This window comes from Thermobia domestica, chromosome 8 (genome assembly GCF_964235325.1).
Source record: "Thermobia domestica chromosome 8, izTheDome1.hap1.1, whole genome shotgun sequence".
Taxonomy (NCBI): Eukaryota; Metazoa; Arthropoda; class Insecta; order Zygentoma; family Lepismatidae; genus Thermobia; species Thermobia domestica.
The window spans coordinates 140,884,839-140,903,877 of NC_137461.1; the positions used below are offsets into that span (position 1 = coordinate 140,884,839).

At 33.5% G+C, this 19,039-nt stretch overlaps 1 protein-coding gene across 2 annotated transcripts in view; it reads left to right on the forward strand.

The window, feature by feature from the left end:
- The window catches only part of LOC145693250 (bcl-2-related ovarian killer protein-like), a 288,563-nt gene that overhangs the window by 83,110 nt on the left and 186,414 nt on the right, over window positions 1-19,039 (forward strand). The window contains exon 2 of one of the 2 annotated variants that reach the window (XM_081769075.1): window positions 2,636-2,710. The exons of the other annotated variant lie outside the window; for it this stretch is intronic. The gene's annotated coding sequence lies outside the window, so the exon portion shown is untranslated. The remainder of the gene's footprint in view (window positions 1-2,635; window positions 2,711-19,039) is intronic. 2 annotated transcript variants of the gene reach the window in all.

The window sequence follows — 19,039 nt, forward strand, 5'->3', positions numbered from 1 at the left end:
CTAACGGGACAGGAATAATTATTGACTGCATATTTAACGCTCTGAACAATAAGTAACAAAAGTGCTTTTTTTTTCTTTTGTAACATTTTTTAAAATATTAGTTACATATAAAGTTTCAAGAATGGAATAGTAATAAGAATATTACTTGCAACTATACTTTATCATTTTATGATGGAGTGCTTTGGCTCAGTGATAGAGCACTGACATTTGATGCAAAAGAGAAGGGCATCGTTTCGATTCCAGGACACGTAAAACTGGGGTGGTCAACATCGTGATACTGATTTTTCTGCACTTGAATGTATCTTCCCACTTACTTCACCCCACCGGTTCTTCCATCATTTACTTGTATTTATCATATCTTTTTTAGCCTATAGAACATAACGTGATTCGTTAAACTACATTCAGTCATTTTTCTTGTTTACACAATACAAAGTACAGTAAATAAAAATTTTGAAGTTTTCATGTGTGTCATATTATGTATTTTATTTTTTCAAAAAATGGAGAGCGACCCTTCGTGTTTAGACATGGTTTCCATAACACAATAATCTGGATAAATATCAATTATTTAAAAAAATAGATGCATGAAATGTTCAAATGTATTGAAAGAAATATGCTCTATTATATTTCTTGTTGATTTACTGGTATAATATTATGATATTAATGCTTTATTATGTGTGTGTGTGTGTGAGTCTATGTAATATTAGGAAATACCGCCAGGTTTTACTGTGAGCAATATTTTGCGTTCTTCCTTCAACAACTTCCATATAGAAAACGCTAAAAATTCGAACTTGTCATTTTGCCTATATTATGAAACACATATTTAATTATTTTAATGAAGGATCCAAACACCAAATTTCATGTACCAATTTTAAGGGATTCCGAGATATGATTATCTTATTATAATGACTGGAAACGTGTGTTTAAATAAGCAGTCCAAGTACTAAACTTCATGTCTCTAACTTGAACGGATTCCTATATAAGTATGGCTATCTAAACATAATATAGATCTCTTATTATAATAATTGTAATATCTCCCCTTTTTTCCGTTCACCCCATTTTCTTCTCTTCAAGGTCAAATATCAAAAGACACTTGTATATTATTTTACATAAGAAGCCCAAATATTAAATTTTATGTCTCTAATCTTCAGAGATTCCGAGGTATAGACATTTTAATATAATAATTGCTATCCTTATTTCTTCCCTTCGTTGTCTGATTTCCAAAAATCCTTCCTTAATGGTATCTTACATAACAAATCCTATGCATTGCCCAAATCTGACTAGGTGTTTATCACTCACTCAGGACTTCTTTTATATATAGGGATTGAACTAGTCAGCTGTAGATTTCAGAACGGGAAATGAGGAAGTAGGAGGTAATTATTTTCCATCCGGTATTTAAGTTGCTTGTACGTATTTTTATTAACTGTTCATTGTTCTTCGAAGTACATTGTAGCATGACGCCAGGATGCATGCTTATGCAGGGATATTGATGCTCTCAGTGCCAGTTGTGATTTCCATTTCCATTTCTAGAATCTTTGGAGAAAGAGGAAGAACGGAAAACTTATCCTCGATAGATAACTTGGAGAAGGATAAAGCTTCATTTGTAATGACCATTTACAATTTGGCTCAAGCAAACTTCACAAATACTACTGACATTTTGTCTTTGAAAAGGCAGGGGCATGAAATTTGCAGAATTTACATAGCAGACGCCAGGTGAATAAAGTTGGAAACCACTGATCTATACGGTTACATGTAGAGATGCAAAAAAGCCGGCTTTTTTGAATCGATAGTTTTTTTCACATAAAAAGCAGGCTTTTTTGGAAAAAAACCGAGAATTTTGGAAATTTTGGCTTTTTTCATTTTCATGATTTTTCTATCCAAATAGCTTTCTTATAGTATATTCTATAGTTAGATAAGATTTCCACGACCTGAATGCCATATTTAGCTCTGTAATTCACCATCAAGATGGATGGAGCACATATTTTACGAATTAAAGCTAACATGAAGAATGTAGTATTTGAGGGCAATTTTACAGGTTATTTAACTTTATTTTAACTTTTGAGTTATCGACATTTTTTTCCTTCTCTAGATCATTTTAGTTTGTCATCCGTGTTTCATTTCTAAGAGCTTAGTACTCCAGCTTCTAGCACGAAAGTTAAACTTACGTTTTTCTATATATCCGTCAAAGCATATATTTTTCAATATGTCCGTCAAACCGTGTTTCCACATTTCTGTTATACTGTAGTTGTGCAATGATTTAGCAATAATTTTCCAGATACAACCTTGAATACCAATTTATACAAATAATCAATAGCGGATTTAGAAAAGTACTTTGGGAGGGGTTTCTCTGATTGTTTCGTTTTCTAAAAAGTCCTAATTTTATTTGGGAGCAGCTTGAAATTTATGAGTACAGGCATAACTAATATTTCGTTTCGTTTATATGTTTAGCAATAATCTTCCGGATACAACCTTGAAAATCATTTTATACTGAGAATCAGTGGCGAATTTAAAAAAGTGTTTTGGGAGGGATTTTCTTGCTACTAATGTTTAGTTTTTCTAAACATTCGTAATTTTTATTTGACGGGAGCTTAAAGTTTATGAGTAAAGGCATAACTAATAGATATTTTGTTCGTTTTAGACATTCCACAACTTTGGAGAACAGGCTTCAGTCCGAAAGACCGATCCTCTAACCTTCGCAAAACCGTCACTGCAGGTAATTAGTAATAATAACGATTTAAAAACAATAAGAAAGGAAGTCGGCCAACTCCTACACTCCTAGTCGGCCAGTACACGCACTATTTCTACATTCTCAGATGGAATGAAGGAAGGCTTTGTCAGAATGGTCGAATGCTGGGTTGAATCCCGGACTTCCCGATAGAAGCGCAAAAGCCAACCACTCAGTCACGTTTGTTGTGCAGTTGTATTTAGCTTAACTTAAATATATTCCGTAGATTTTTTTTCCGTAATGATATGTTGAATCCCTCTTGTTAAAAATTCAGAAAACTTGAGGACTGGGTAAACCGTGATGGTGATCAAGGGCGCCCATGTTGTGGTTTCCAAGGAGGGGCAAGTATAAGCGACGTTTCAAAAATAGTTTCAAATTTTGCTGTAACTAATGTAAAAATCCTATTGGATTTTCAATATTCTGAAGTACATTTTCCTCTAGGGGAGGCAAGCGCCCCCTTAACCCCCCTGATGGGCGCCCTTGATGGTGGTTATAAAAAACTTGACTGTAGAATTTCAAGAATATACAGAACCATGTGCAGCCTTTAATTGTATCATACAAATCTAAGTATTTCTCTTATGTTTTATTTTAATTTTATTTTGTTTCAAAAAGAGGGTATGGAATATTTTGAAGTAAAAATACTACATACAATTTTGCTAGTTATTTGTGTATTTTTTGAAAGAAGTTTTTACTCTTAGGGTTGGCTCGTTTACACCAGCTGTTTTTTTTAATAACTGGTTTAAACTAAAAAAAATTAAAAGAACAAAAATGCGAATCGTGTGAACTTCATGGTGACATTTCACATGTCAAACCATCTGCATTAGTCTTATTTCCTTTTCACCTTTTAATTAAGGTGTCCCATGTTCAATTCTCGGTCGAACCACAACCCTTCTTTCATGTGTAAACCAAGTACTCTTTCGGATGTCACTTTAAGCAAAAGTCTTCTCCTTGATAACCTCGGTATTACGTAAGGATGTTAAGCCTAAACATACAAAACGAAACCAAATTATATATTTCTGCATGCCTGTTGTTTTATAAGGAAGCGAAGGTTGCTTAAATATATTGATTAAAATTGGTAAAATTTATCGATTGCCTACTTAGCTTCCAACATTAGCTTGGATTGGACTTTCAATGATACCTACATACTAAATTTGTAATTTAATACCTCAGTTTTAGAAAAATAAACACACTGCTGAACAAGACTGCACTTATTTAATATAAAAACACATTTACACGTGACGTTTCGATCTTCTATCCAAGACCCTCATCAGACGTACACTCACGTCTGATGAGGATCTTGGATAGAAGATCGAAACGTCACGTGTAAATGTGTTTTTATATTAAATAAGTGCAGTCTTGTTCAGCAGTGTGTTTATTTTTCTGATTTTATTCGTAAGACGTTGACTATGATTGTGTGTCACTCAGTTTTAGCGTACTGATTATAATGCGTTGACCTTTAAATTTTACATGCAAATTAAATTTTACAGGATTTTCCCGTTATTGTTTTACATTTAAAAGAATGACGGGATTTTCCCGATGGATAGGGCGGGAGTTTCTCAATTTAAGAAATTTACTGACCGGACTTCTTTAAGCTTATGGGACCTCTTCCAGCATAACCCCGTTGTTGAATAATAACACCAAGGCGAAACAAACTTATTTCTGTGAATATGTAATATAAATACATAAAGCAAAATATCTAAATCAAAAAACCTGGTTTAAACTGCCCCCCCAAAACGGGTTTTTGGCATTTTCAGAAACAACCATGGTTCTTGCCAGCTCTGCTTACTTTTGTATATAGGAGGTTAAAATGTGTTTATTATATACATTGGTTAATCCTTTGGAATTCATAATGTAAAAATGTTGAAGTAAAATTGTTTAAAATATCTTTTCGAAATTCATGGTTTACTTTCGAGGTTTTATATTATTGTCGGCATCAACCACTAATTAAATGACTTTCTGTATTATAGGGAAGCGAAACAAAGTCTGCTTTATCGATTTAAAGCAGAATTTTGAAAAAAGCCCAAAATTTCCCAAGCAAAAAAGCAAAGCAGAAAAAACCGAGTTTTTTTTCCAAAAAAGCCGGTTTTTTTCCGAGCCCTTGCATCTCTAGTTACATGTCTTAAGCTATCTTACCTTTTCTATAGAGGAATTCTGAAAACCCAATAATCACTTACAGCAAATGTTCGTAACCAGAAAACCCACGGAACCATTCCAATGGAAGAATATGTATTTTTTTATTAGAGCTATCATGCAGCTGGGTTATTTATGCATGTGGTTTCTGATGTAACTCTTAGAGAGAGAAGATTATGTTCAGTTGAGGTAGCATGTAGGTAGCTATTTGAAATAAGAATTATAGAATTACGGTCGTGTAGATATCCATAAATAATGGCGATAGGCTTCATGTGCTTATCAGACATCACCCAAGAAGATGTAGAAGAATATAAGATCTAACCGCATATAATCACGTGTCTAATTGATTTTTTTTTTAACGGAGGAGAGATACCGAAATAACATGAAGAAACCTGGAGAGTATTTTACATGTTAATTTCAATTATAGGGACCCTGGTACTTTAGTTCTTCGTTGATTTTTCCAGCTACATTGGAGAATATTTCAGTTATTATTATTTTTTTTTTCACTAAAGATGGACAGATTTGGTAGGTCATCACTAGATAGAGACAAAATATAAAAATACACATTTTAAACTATGCGCCATATAGCAATGGGAACAAGGATCTTAATGTGTCATGGCATATTGAGTCGAAATAGCGTGTTTTAAATATTCATATTTTATAATATTTTGACAAAATATTCATATTTAACAAAAATCTTCATATTTCTTCATATTTTGTAATGTCATACGGCTAACCTGATCTCTAATTTTGAAACAACTGACCTTGTGTTATCTTGACGGATAATCTATTTTCCCACCCCATACAGCAGGAAATGTTCTTTCATCTCCTAGTTATATCTACCGATAGAGGAAATTCTCCTAGCGAGTGGGAGTCTCCAGCATTTCCAACGTTGGCGCCCGAGAGTTTTAAGGCGAACTAACAATCCCCTTCTTTGATGCCAGGATGCGTCCCGATATCGCAAGATACTGACTCCCACAGTATTATCACAACCCGGCAGAGTTCCATCCATGATGTAGGAACTCCTTAAAACCAGGCTATAATTCTAGTCCTACCTACCTCAGATTAAGGCTGAGGTATTATCTAGGCAATGACTCGTGCAATCCGCCCTTTGAAAGTGGGATGAACTTTTTCCCCAGCAGGATGTCTCTTCATATTTGCCTTACCTTACCTTTATGAGAAAGGAAAATAATGTCAAAGTAGGATTAACTTGTACCCCCAATATATAATGGAGATATAACGCAAAATTGAGGAAACCAAAATGGTGATAGTTGAATATTCCGAGGCGTGTACCCCTTTGTATGTTACTAAAATAAAATCGAGTTAAATTTCTCATTTGAAGTTCCATGTTTATACCCTGGTAGGGTAAAGCAGATGGATGATTACTGAATGTGAATATTTATGAAACAATTAATGGAATTAGAATTTGTGATGAAACATGAAAACGAGAAAACTCATGGACATGATGTTGTTCAGCGCAAGCTTATGTGGCTTGGGTTCGAACCAGGAACTCCTAGCATCAGAGTTGAGTGTGCTACTGCTAAGCCACTCTTTCCCTTATGTGTTACTTTGTCGTTTAAGTTTGTGCTATATATCAACAATGTCAATTGTTAATGGTAAGCTTTCATTCTGAAACGCGCTGAAATAACCGTTCTTCACACGGAAAGCATAGGTTTATGTAAAATACTTGAAAGGTGTATCTTAACACCTTTTCCTGCTTTCGATGTGGATTTTAACCACAGTAAAATTAGATACTCAGTTTGGCCCATGTACTAACTATATTCAAAACGCATTCTAGACGGTGCCACCATTATTTTTTGCGAAAATCTTAAAATTCAAACCCTTTTCTCCGTTAGGGTACAAATTCTATTCAAAGTGAATTGACAGAATTCCAGATCGACACAAGCTGGTACAAATTCACTTTAAACGGTACAAACATTCATCATTTTAGTCATTTTATGGATACAACATGAAAAATAAAATACTTTAGAAATTGAGCCTCTTTTAGAAGCGGAACTTCCGAAAACACTTGGAAACGTGTCAATCTACATTTGGTAAGTAGTTTATGTATCGAGTTACATCTCTTTAGCTTGAAAGGCACTTTTCGCGTACAGTTTGAACCAGGGTTGAAAAAAAACATGTTTTTTTTAAAAAACATAAAGAACGTTTTTTATGTTTAAAACATGTTTTTTTTGTTTAAAACGTTTAAAACAAAGTACTTTGTTTTAAACAAAAAAAAACATGTTTAAAATGTTTATTTTGTTTAAAACAATAATCTAAATACGCATATACATTACATTTTTACACTCTTAGGTATAGTTTGCCATCTATATTCAACCGCTAGATCAAATTTCGGGAACTTCCCTAATCTGGATCCGCCCAAATGTTCAATTCCGGAGAAAGAAATCGGGATTTTCCCGATCTCCGTTCTCGGAATATGTAGTTTAGTTTCTTTGTGTTACGTTCTACTGGTCGTCTGCATTCTTAATCTTTAAACGCCCATTGACGCAACTGCTGTATCAGGGCTTTAAACCTCAATGGCTCAGTCTTAAACCTCAAATTAAGGCTGGAAGATGGATTTGGTACCAATTTATTCCTGAAAGATGCAGCTTTGCTGATGTGCATTTTATGTATGTGGGAGGAGGGTAAATATCGTGTTTTTTTCAACAGTTTTTTGGGGGGCCATCCCCCTCTTGGGGGATAGATTCATAAAAAAATTGTTACGTGAAGCAATGAAGTAGGCCACTACATGGTAATATTGTGTATTTGTACTTCTTGCTTATATGGGGGAGCAGGGAGGGGGCAAAGTTAGCCAATTTTTGGAGTTTCAGTTTTTTGACGTAAATTACATTTATTTTTACAACAAACATCAATAGTTCAGTCCTTAATTAAGCTAGAAAGATGATTTGGTACCAAAGTATTTTTGAGGGATGAAGCTTTCCGTCAGTTGCATTTTATGTATATAGGGGTACGTATGTACGGCCGAGAAAGGGAGGATGAAGTTCGTTTTTTAATTTTTCATCAAATTTTTTTCATCAGGTTTTGGCGGGTATTCCTCCCCTCTTTGTGGTACATCCATAAAAATTTGTATGTGAAGCAATGAGGTAGTCCCCTACATGATAGTCACCTGTATGTGTACTTGTTTATAGAGGAAGAGGGGGTCAAATTTGGTTAATTTACATTTATTTTTGGGACGGTCCCATATAACACAAGATATATTTCACTGAAGTGGTCTAGAAGCATAATTCTTGTTCGTATACATGATGTGTGCAGCAAAAATGATTTGCATATGGACGTGGTACTAGTGGGGGAGGGGAGAGAATGTCTAATTCAATGAATGTTTTCTGTGTTTTTTTTTTTTTGAAAATATTTTCTACATAAAACGAATTCATTACGCAATGGCAGCAATGGCTACCATTTCTTACATTATTGTCACAAGTACGTGGCCTACACATTAATCATTTTGTCAGCGTAGGGTGGCTGCAAGGGTTGCCAGGGCCCCGCAAAGTCCATATTTTCATATTTTTAATGTTTTTTTTATGTCTGTTATTTTTCTACGAATACGGCGGGAATTTCACGAATGTTACCTCATTGGAATTTGTGGTCTATAAGCTTTCCAATGGTGTATAACTCATGACTCTGTAATAATTAGGGAGGTCACCAGAGCCCCGAACGTGAGAGTCTACCATTTTGTTAAAATCCCTGGCGGGCGTCTAGAGTTAATTGTGTTGTTATGCCGTAGACATTAATCATTATTAGCTACTCATGTTGCATATAGAGATGTATCTTGAAAACTGTTTAGTTAAAATATGTCATTTGCTCCTTGTAGGCTAGTCACTGCTCTTTTCTATGAGTTGTATTGTATTTGTCAGAGAATTTCTTCTAGCTTATGATGTGAGAACTCTTCATTATTATGGAAATGATAGTGATCAAAAAATACCCAAGTTTTGAATTTGTGAATTTAGATCTTAGAATAGTGTATAGTGTGTTTAACCTCCGTTATTCTTGGAAATTAAGAAATGTTGAAATACTTCATTTGAATTTCTGTTGCTTTAGTTATACGCACATTGATGTGCAGAATTTCGTTCAGTAATTGCTGTTATAATGAGAATATAACTCTGCTTGTAATTTACTCCATGCACAAATCCTGCGGAGAATGGGTTGTTTGTTAGAAAATTAAATTAACTTACTCAATCTGATATTTTAGTTGTTTTAAACATGTTCAACCACCATCGAAAAAAACACGTTTAAAACATTTTGTTTAAAACGTTTAAAACAAATTGAATAAAACAACAGCCCTCGTTTTAAACACGTTTTAAACACTTGTTTTAAACATTTTGTTTTAAACATATCAACCCTGGTTTGAACCCCTTCCCCGTAAGGTAATCATTGAAAGTGACATGAGAAAAACCTTAGCCCCGAACCTCGTGCTAATCACACTGAGAAAAATAATTCCAGATTTATTTGAAATTCTTGGGTAACGTGCTTTCTGGTGGCAACGCCATGCCAAGACTGAAGTTCCAGATCCTCAGACGGTGGTGTCGGTCGTACTAATACTCGTATTAATTATGGTGAAACACTTCAGCAGGTGAAAATAACAATTACCTGTTACCGAATTTCACTCCTCCAAATTAAACAAATCTTTTAATTGGATCTCTTTTGAATAGACCCTAAATAGTGGCAAATTTTAGTATTTGAGAAGTTTCATCCTTTGCTAAATACGAAAGCATTCTTTTGAAAACGTTGATACATGTATTCCATTATATTTAATAAAGACTTTACATATCGAATTGTAAACCTGCAACTTTAGCAAGTCCTTACATTAGCGTTTTCTGGATAAATATTGGAAAATGTATATATTATAGAAATTCCCCTTCCCTCTTACCTCCTTAAGAACGGGATTTTCGAAAACGCTCAAGTATTCCATTATTTTTAGTTCAGTTTAAATGTCGAATATTATACCTCCAACTTTAGCGAATCCTTATACCTGACATTTTCTGAATAAATAGTGGAAAATATAAATATAGATATTGGTGCCCATTCCCCTTTAGATGCGGAATTTTCAAAAACTCTGAAACACCTGTTGAGTTTTTCTTAATGGAAAATTTGTATGCCGAACTTCATTTTCCCAACTTCAAGGATTTGTAAGATACCTTATTCTTGGCAAAAAAAAAAAAAAAAAAAAAGGCCCCGTTAACCTGTTTAGGATACTTTTTTTTTTTTCAAAAATCCTTCCTTATCTCTTGCTTTCATGACAAAATGAACTATCTATCAAAATTACGGATTTTATTTGTGTTAGTATTTCGTGGGCGATGATGAATGAGACACTTCTACGCTTTTGTATAGTCTACCCTAATAGTAGGCCTATAGGTGGATAATGATATAAACCTATACCTGATTACGTTTTATAAAAGTTAACGAATACGTGATAAATGTAAGGTAATAAATATACATAAAGTTCATGTTTAAAAAGTACATTATTAAAGCTAATATTTTTTTCATATTTTGGATTTCGATTTTCATAGTAACTTTTTATTTTTTTTTCATACTTTGCCTCTTCATAGTCATCATATTTAAGAAATTTAAATATATCTCAAAACGTTGTTACTATTTCTTACATGCTACTCTTTCTCTCTCTTTTTTTTTTTTTAAATCTAAATACGCCTTACACGAAGTGTAAATTTTGCCAATTACTTCTAATGGATTTTATACCTAGGTAAATTATGCTTTTGTAAGTTTTGTTTCTCTCTTTCGTTGTACTTTTATTTTCATGCTAATCATGAACGCAGTTCTCGAAGCTGATGCTGATATATATATATATATATATATATATATATATATATATATATATATATATATATATATATATATATATGTGTGTGTGTGTGTGTGTGTGTGTGTGTGTGTGTGTGTAGTGAGTGTGGTGAGTGTGGTGTGTGAAAGTGAAAGCAAGGAAACGACGAGGGAAAATAAAATTATTGGACAAAGCTTTTAGTGGCTATCAAAGTAGTTTCTTAAATTAAAATCTTATGTTCTGGTGCTGCCTTGAGAACAGCATATTTCTTTATATTCACGAAATAGATTCTTGTTCTTTTTCTTTCGTATAAAAATAAATGAATCAAAAGCATTTGGAATGTCTTTATATCAGTTTTACAATAAAAGAGTATGCTTGTTCTATACATAGAAGAAACGGTAGAAAGATAAATCCACATAGCAGACGATGGCCTGTAGTCGTAGTCCATTACGCTCTTTTTATGGTAAAAGACTAAAACCAGTTAAATAAAATAAAGAAAGTGAAACGAATTTCATAATATAGAACATTCCACAATATTTTTAGCGTTTGGCGGGGAATAAATGTCCAAAGGTGAGACGTGCATCCATAGTTGAAACAATTAATGAAAATTTTAACGGATTTAAATTAAAAATTAAGACTGAAAAAATAATTAATTAAATTAAAAAATCAATGCTAGAAAAAAAGTAACAGTTAATATCTAAATAAACTGCAAAGTTAATTCATTTTTTTTTTGTTTTTTTTTACGTGAAAATTCTCATATGTTGTGAAAATTAATGCAAAATTTAGTAAATAAAATAAAAGACGTGGGAAAAACCATTATGATGAAATTTTACTGTTTATGTATAGTGTAAAAATATAGTAATAAGGATTAGTGTATAACGTATCATGTCAGTGTCATGTCCTTGTGAAATATCCATTTCACATGTATTTTGAGGGGGAAAATAACGAATATTAATTGATTAAATAATAACGGAAATAATAATTGATTAAATTAAACATTAGCATTTTTTTAACTGAGTAATTTAATCGTTAATTTTTCAGATAATTAATCATAAGCCTCCATATATCAATAGATAGACCTTATTGAGCTAAACCAAATTATATGGGCGAGTACAAAAGCGCATGCGGCGTTTTTGAGAAAATTGAGATAACCAATTATATATTTGTAAACCTAAAACTTGATGCTGCACAAGCACTATGCCAGTTACTGAAGTGAAATTGATATGGTTAACGAATTATAGTCTAAAACTCTTAACTGTTAACTTCTGTTTAACTAAAATATTGTCCAAATATAAGGCATATATCAGTTGAAAGATCACATCGATTAGAATAAAATAATATGCTTAAGGGTTAATTCGCCTGTGTATTTATTTGAAAAAATAGAAACAAACGAATTTCCATGACACTAAAAAAGTTTGTAATTCGTTGCCATTAATATAACTGACAATTTTTATTATTAATATTTTGCTGGGAGAAATTGTTGCTTATTATGTACTGTGTAGGCTATACAGCAAAATACTTTGTTCACTAGCAAATTATATTCTGTGTTATTTCTTTCCCTAATGGTGGCACACATATTCTTTAATCACATATAGCTGCGGTGGCTAAATCAGAGAGCACACTGAGAAAAATCCGTTCTCCGGACAGCAGTATGTTTACAAATATATGGAATCCGCTTGCTTACTACAGAAATCAGTACGGAGCATACGTTATCCGTGTGCCCTTAGATGTTACATTATGCCGTTGCAGGATGTCTGATATCTAACAGTCTTCGGTATATATTTCATACATATATATATATATATATATATATATATATATATATATATATATATATATATATATATATATATATATATATATATATATATATATATATATATATATATGTTACCTTCGTCAGCTATATGTTTTATATAGTCCCATTTGTATGTGAGATCCTGACAGCCTACGTACGCCATATGCATTTTTTTCTCAGTGCGGTTACCTTTTGCGCGTGGGGTCCCTGGATTGATCTCAGCTCCCGCACTGGGACTATGTAGTGGATAAATACCGTGTGCACGGGTTTTCTCAGCATTCTTCCTTTTCCTCCCACTTTCGTCATTCCGCAATAATCATCTATCTCATCGCCGTCTTCCTTAGCCTCGGTATATAATCATGTAACGTTAAACTTAAAAAAAAAAATAAAATAAAATAAACACTTCACGTACATACTTCCTATAATTAAATGTAACCAATAAGAATAATTTCGTATGTCCAATTATAAATAACGCACATTCTGGCCATTTGATCGTGTATACTAAATTCTCAGCGAATGGGTTGTAGTCTATATTGGCTCCCATAGGCATTTCTTTTTCTTTTTACTATTATTTTACAAAACTCCACCATCTCTGAATTTAAGTAGTCCCGAATTAGTTCACAATATTGGCTTCAAACAGAAAATTCTGTTTGCTCACCGGGACTGGGGATGAAGTAGACCGAAGGTGTATGCATTAACAATTTAACTACACGTGTGCACATCTGATCATGCATAAATTGTAAACCTACTTATAAATGGAATTTAATCTGTAGTTTAACTTCAATTAGTTATACAGTATTCCCTTTAGGCTAAAAAAAATAGATCAGAAATTAACATTAAATGATTATGGGAAAATTGCTGGAATGAAATTAGCGTGAAGAAACGGAAGAACTCGACAAAATGAACGCGCATGATGGTTGTCTGCAACTTAAAACAAACCGCTGTGTATAGGTTAGTAAGCTTTGCAGGAAGATGGGTCTTTACTTATCAGTGTTTGTTGAAACAGTCAGATTGTCCGGTGTTTTGAAGCATGTATTAAGTACGGAACAAAAATAAACGACCAAAATGGTCATTAGTTTTAATAGTGATTTTGGTATTTTTTTTCCCCCGTACTTTTGCTGACGTTATGAGAAGAGACGAGAAATAAGTTTTTTTTATCTCGTTCTCGTACAATTTTATAGAAGTCTCGTCTCGTCTTGATTCTCGAAGAATTTCTCATTGCATCTCGTATTCGTTCTCGGAAAGCTTTTCCCGTCTTGTCTGGTTTTGTAAATTTATACACAAAATATATAGCCTATTTTCTCTTTTTAATTTCATCTGGAAGTTATCAGAATCCTTCCGTGCAATGAAATCTTTGAGTTTTACGTCCCACGATTATGCCGGTTAGGTTAAAGGAGACGGTGATGATGAGAGATGAGTGAAATGGTGGAATGAAGAAAGTGGGATGAAACGGGAGAACCCCTAGAAAACTCACGAGCACGGTATTTGTGCACCACAAAGTTCACTTGGCGGGGCTGGGATTGAACCCGGGACCCCAAGCACCAGAGGTGAACGCTCTGCCACTGAGCCACCGCGCCGACAAGATTGAACTTTCGTCAAGAGATATGAGACGAATGAGACGGAGCTATTCCAATAGAAACAGATATACTTTTCGAGACGAGAGAGTACTTCGTGACACCTTTTCCAGATGAGACAGACTCAAATCTAGTCTCGTGGACATCATTAGGTGCAAAATCAATTAATATTGGCTTGGCCTTTATTCTTTTTAGTTGAGTAATGCTATGATATTATTAACTCAGTAATGCTATTACTTTTACAGGCTTATATTACAATACAAAATTGCTAATATTCATAATAGGATAATATGCTTAATGCCAAAAGAACTCAATGATACAGCTGTAGTATACACAATTTTAATATGCAGTACGAATATAGTTACGCTGTAGACAAGATTCGCATTACAATTGCAGTATTACTTCCCTTCTTGTTTTGATTCGTATGTTTACTTTTGTGTATTTTCTTGCTCTTCTCGTTCTAGTACTTTAGAATGCATAGGATTTCATATGAAATAAGTCATTTATACATGTAACCCTATATACATTTTTATGTTGTACAAGCTTCTTACTTTGTACAATCTATGCTTAAGTCATTAGATCTCAATTTTCCTTAATTTTATGGTTTACTAAATGGCTGTAAAGCAAAAGGAAATATTAAAATTGGAAAAGAGAACAGTCCAGAATATACTCTGAAAGAGTGGGGAAAATTTAGAGATTTTTTTATATGAGAAATACGAAAAGATCCATCATTGTGACAGTGTAACATCATATCCTGTCATCTATTTCTAAGCTAAAAATAGCGTGTGGATTTTTTAAAATTTTATTCCGTAATACGTTCAATATTCTAAACAAATCTCTTCTCCAAATTATAATATTGTCTTTTGCTTTATAGAAGCTTTGCAATATATATGAGGCCATTACGCCATTGATGTGGCTAATCTCTTAGTATGGAATCATATGTATTTATAATTAATTAAGAAGCTAAAGGTTTTGAAAGCATATATATTTTTTTATCTCTAGACAATACTGATACACACTAATATACGATCTTTTGAAATCGAATTCGGTCACGAACGGAAATCACTGATCCCAAATTGGGAAATAACCCGAGGCATCTGTGTACTTCATTTTCTAATTCTGTTTATGCTGCTAAAGTGTAAGAGTAATTAATTACAACTAAATTGTCTACGATGCTACTATATTATAGAGAAACTATCTGTAAGTTGCTAGAGGCTTTTTTTCATATGTAGAATATTACTTTTCATTGACTGATTGATCCATTGATTTCATGTTGATGTCCATTATCATTTTCCAAGTTCTATAATACGGATCCTACTGATTAAAGCGTGATACATCTAACTCGTGTAGCCACGTTTGGCCTAATCCTCGTTTCGCCTAACCAATTATCTGACACTTTTATGACAGATAAATGATAATATTTGTGTCCGCCATTTTAGGCGGAAAAAGGATCCTCGTTTGGCCTAATCCTCGTTACGCCTAAAATGGCGGACAATAAGAAAAATCGTGGAAATTCAACTAGAGGGAAATTATATAAATATAAGAGAAAATTCCCTAGTATATAAAGAATTAAGAAATGCAAAGTATATAGATTAATATTATATTAACTATTTTCGAGGAGTTAGGATTACCAAAACTCCTTTATGTATTTACTAGGACCATGGATATATACGAATATATATGAGTAGGTGAATAGCAAAACCCGTTAAATTCACATTTTAAAATTTGTGACAAATCGAGAAAAACTGTTTAAACACGTCATAATTGTAAAATAACATTAGAAACTAGTGAACATTAAAAAATTAAGAATAATGTGAGTGTTGGTCTGTCGAAAGCTGTATAATCACACTAGTCTGTGAATCGCGTTATTGAAGAAAATAGTTTGGATTTAACAGGTTTTGTGTATGTAAATGGAAATAACAGCTTTTGCATCTGGACGAGCGGCCATTTTGTTGAGGCTCAAGAAACAAAACCTATCAAAAAGAAAGGGTGTCAGTCAGAAATCAGTATTATGCCTACTAAAATATTGGGGGGGGGGTTGTATTATCAACTATACATTGGAGAAGATTGGCAGAAATGAATATGGATACATAAATGCTACATTAATTTTGTTCTAAATTGAAAACAATGGATCCAAATGTGCAAAAAATTGAATAATGTAACCTCCTCTCCATCATCTACTAAATGGAAATCCATATCGTCGTCGTCCTCTGGTGCATCACCATTTTCTCGGTTTTCTATTCCTCAAAAACCTCTTTGTAAAACATAAGCTTTGAGCTGCTTTCAATCGTCAAACCCTTCGTAACTACAAGTGGAGTTAATTATACGTATCCATACACATTTCTAAACTGAATTACTATATTTTGGAAGAGTTTGTAATCTTTTATGAACTAACATAGGGTGAATATTAATTTGCCAATTGTCCTAATATATGAATTTGAAATTAGCAAAACAAAATGTGCAAATGTTTAGTTTGAGCAAAACAGTGGCAGAAAGAGAATCAGAAATGGTAAATAAGTGGCAAAATTTTGTAACATGTTGTACCAGAAGCATGTTATAATTTTGAATGATAATTGACACGAGATATTTTAAGAAAGAGATTCTGCTGAAGCTGAAGAGACCGTTTAGAGAAGAACCTAATCCAACAATGTTCTGAAATACAACAATGTTCTAAAAAGTTACCCTGAAATACAAAACAAACTACTTTTAACCATAGATAGTCCACTCACCTTGTCTTTTTGGCTACATTTCGTTTCCAGTTTATCATGTGTCTTGTACGTTTTCTAGACAATTTTGGTGTTGTCTGATAACAAAATTAAGATCATCACTGCTTAGAGTATCGTTTTCTTTCGATTTTGCGTGCATTGTCTAGTAATTATTAAAGAAAAGCAAATAAGCACAGAAAAGTTTCACGAACAGTTAGGTTAAGACGTATAATGTCACCATTTTCAGTCCAGGGTGCGCGGTGGCTCAGTAGTAGAGCGTTCACCTCCGGTGCTTGGGGTCTCTGGTTCGATCCCAGCTCGCCCCATGTGGACTTTGTGGTGGACAAACACCATGCTCGTGGGTTTTCTCGGGGTTCTACCGTTTCCTCCCACTTTCTTCATTCCAACATTTCATTCATTACTCATCATCACCGTCCCCTTTAGCCTAACCGGCATAACTGTGGGACGTAAAACTAAAGATTTCATTTTCTTTTTTTGCAATTTTCAATCCAAAAATAAAAAAAATAATGAAAGCGCACACTTCAAATTCTGCCAAATAAAATTTCGAATGATTTACGAAGAGTTGCAATAAATATTCAGATTACTAAACTAATCCTATACAGTACGAAACCTCAAATTGTTTGAAATATGGAATTAACCGGGTTTGATTCTGCTTTTCTCATTAGGTTATTTGCAGGTTTGGGATTTAACAGTTTATGAAACTGAATATGGAAGAAGGATTTAACTAATTTTGCATCTGTATTTCTCAGTTCTTCACATAGTAGGGAATATGAAATTTTCCCTACTATGTGAAGAAAAATTTCCCTCCAGTTTTATCTCCACGATTTTTTTATAGTCCACCATTTTAGGCAAAACGAGGATTAGGCCAAACGAGTATCCTTATTTCGCCTAAAATGGCGGACATAAAGCTTATTTTTTATCTGTCATAAAAGTGTCAGAAAATTGGTTAGGCGAAACGAGGATTAGGGCAAACGATGCAAGATCCATCTAACTAGAGATATTACTCAGAAGTGCATTGCCGAGTTAAGGGCATAGGCCCAATTACCATTTCTCATTTTCCGAGAATGGGAGTTTTGACAGTCCAAGTGAATTGTTTCTCAGCTGATAACATCTTTTCTTCGACATTAGGCGTTTTGACACGGATCTGACACATTCTTAATGTGTGGGTGTTCTGTCACCAAATCAATAGCTTAATAGAAGTAACGAACCTATCTATATCGGTATATATTAAAATGCTAGGTTTATATGTTTGTCTCCAATCCTTTCGACAATGAGATCTCGAAAAACACAAGCGCTAGAAACGTGCCGTTTTCACTGGTGGATTCCAAATTTTATGTCGATTGTCTAGTTCTATTTGAATATTTTTTTTTAAAAAACGAGGCCGTTATTTCTTTATTACATTTTTAGGGGTACACTGGAAATTTTGATTAAAAAAAAACATCATATCCTATGAGTTGTACATTCCAACAGAACATAGTTGTATGCAGAGGTTGTATATATCTCAGGCATTTTGCTTCGAGACATAATGATAATGAAAAACGAAGGGCAACCATTTCTCCAGGCTAAGCTGAATCTTTATTGTTTGGAGTCTTTTGTCCAGTGAACAGCAGATATCACTGACATTATAATTAATTGCGTATGTGATGTATTTGCTTATTGCATACTGCATGCAAGAAGAAAGAAGTGAATTAAAAGCTCCAACGGAAGTAACTTCAACTTTAAATCCTTCAGCCCATAACTTTGGGGAAGGAGAGATATAGTATATATAAATCATCGGAAATGACCGATATTAGAGATCGCTTCAGTAATAGTAAAAAGTGACTGACTAACGGAACATATTACTAATTTTTCTTATTTTAACCCTAGCGAAGCGGGTGATTGACGTTGGTATTTAAGAAACCGTAGAATGTAAGCCAGCTAGTACCTACGAAACACTATTATAGAAACTAATAGTTGTTTTCAATTCCTTTCGTATACTGTATTAAGGGTGCCCAATAACTATGACATCATAAATTGAACCACAGATTTCTGGTCTATAGAGAAAGGTTTGTGAAGGTTAATAATTTGATTAATATCATTTTATAGATACTACTTGCTTACTTTCTACATTTTTATATTCTTTATTGTCTTTGAATTATTTACTTACATTCAAAAGAGTAGAGTTAAGCTAAACGAAGACACTTAAAGATCATGTTCATCTGAAAGCCCACAATATGGAAATGGACAGTAAAACAGAACAAAATTTCATTGCACGTCTCTGAAACCTTTATCAAATGGTTTAGATTGAATTTCTGA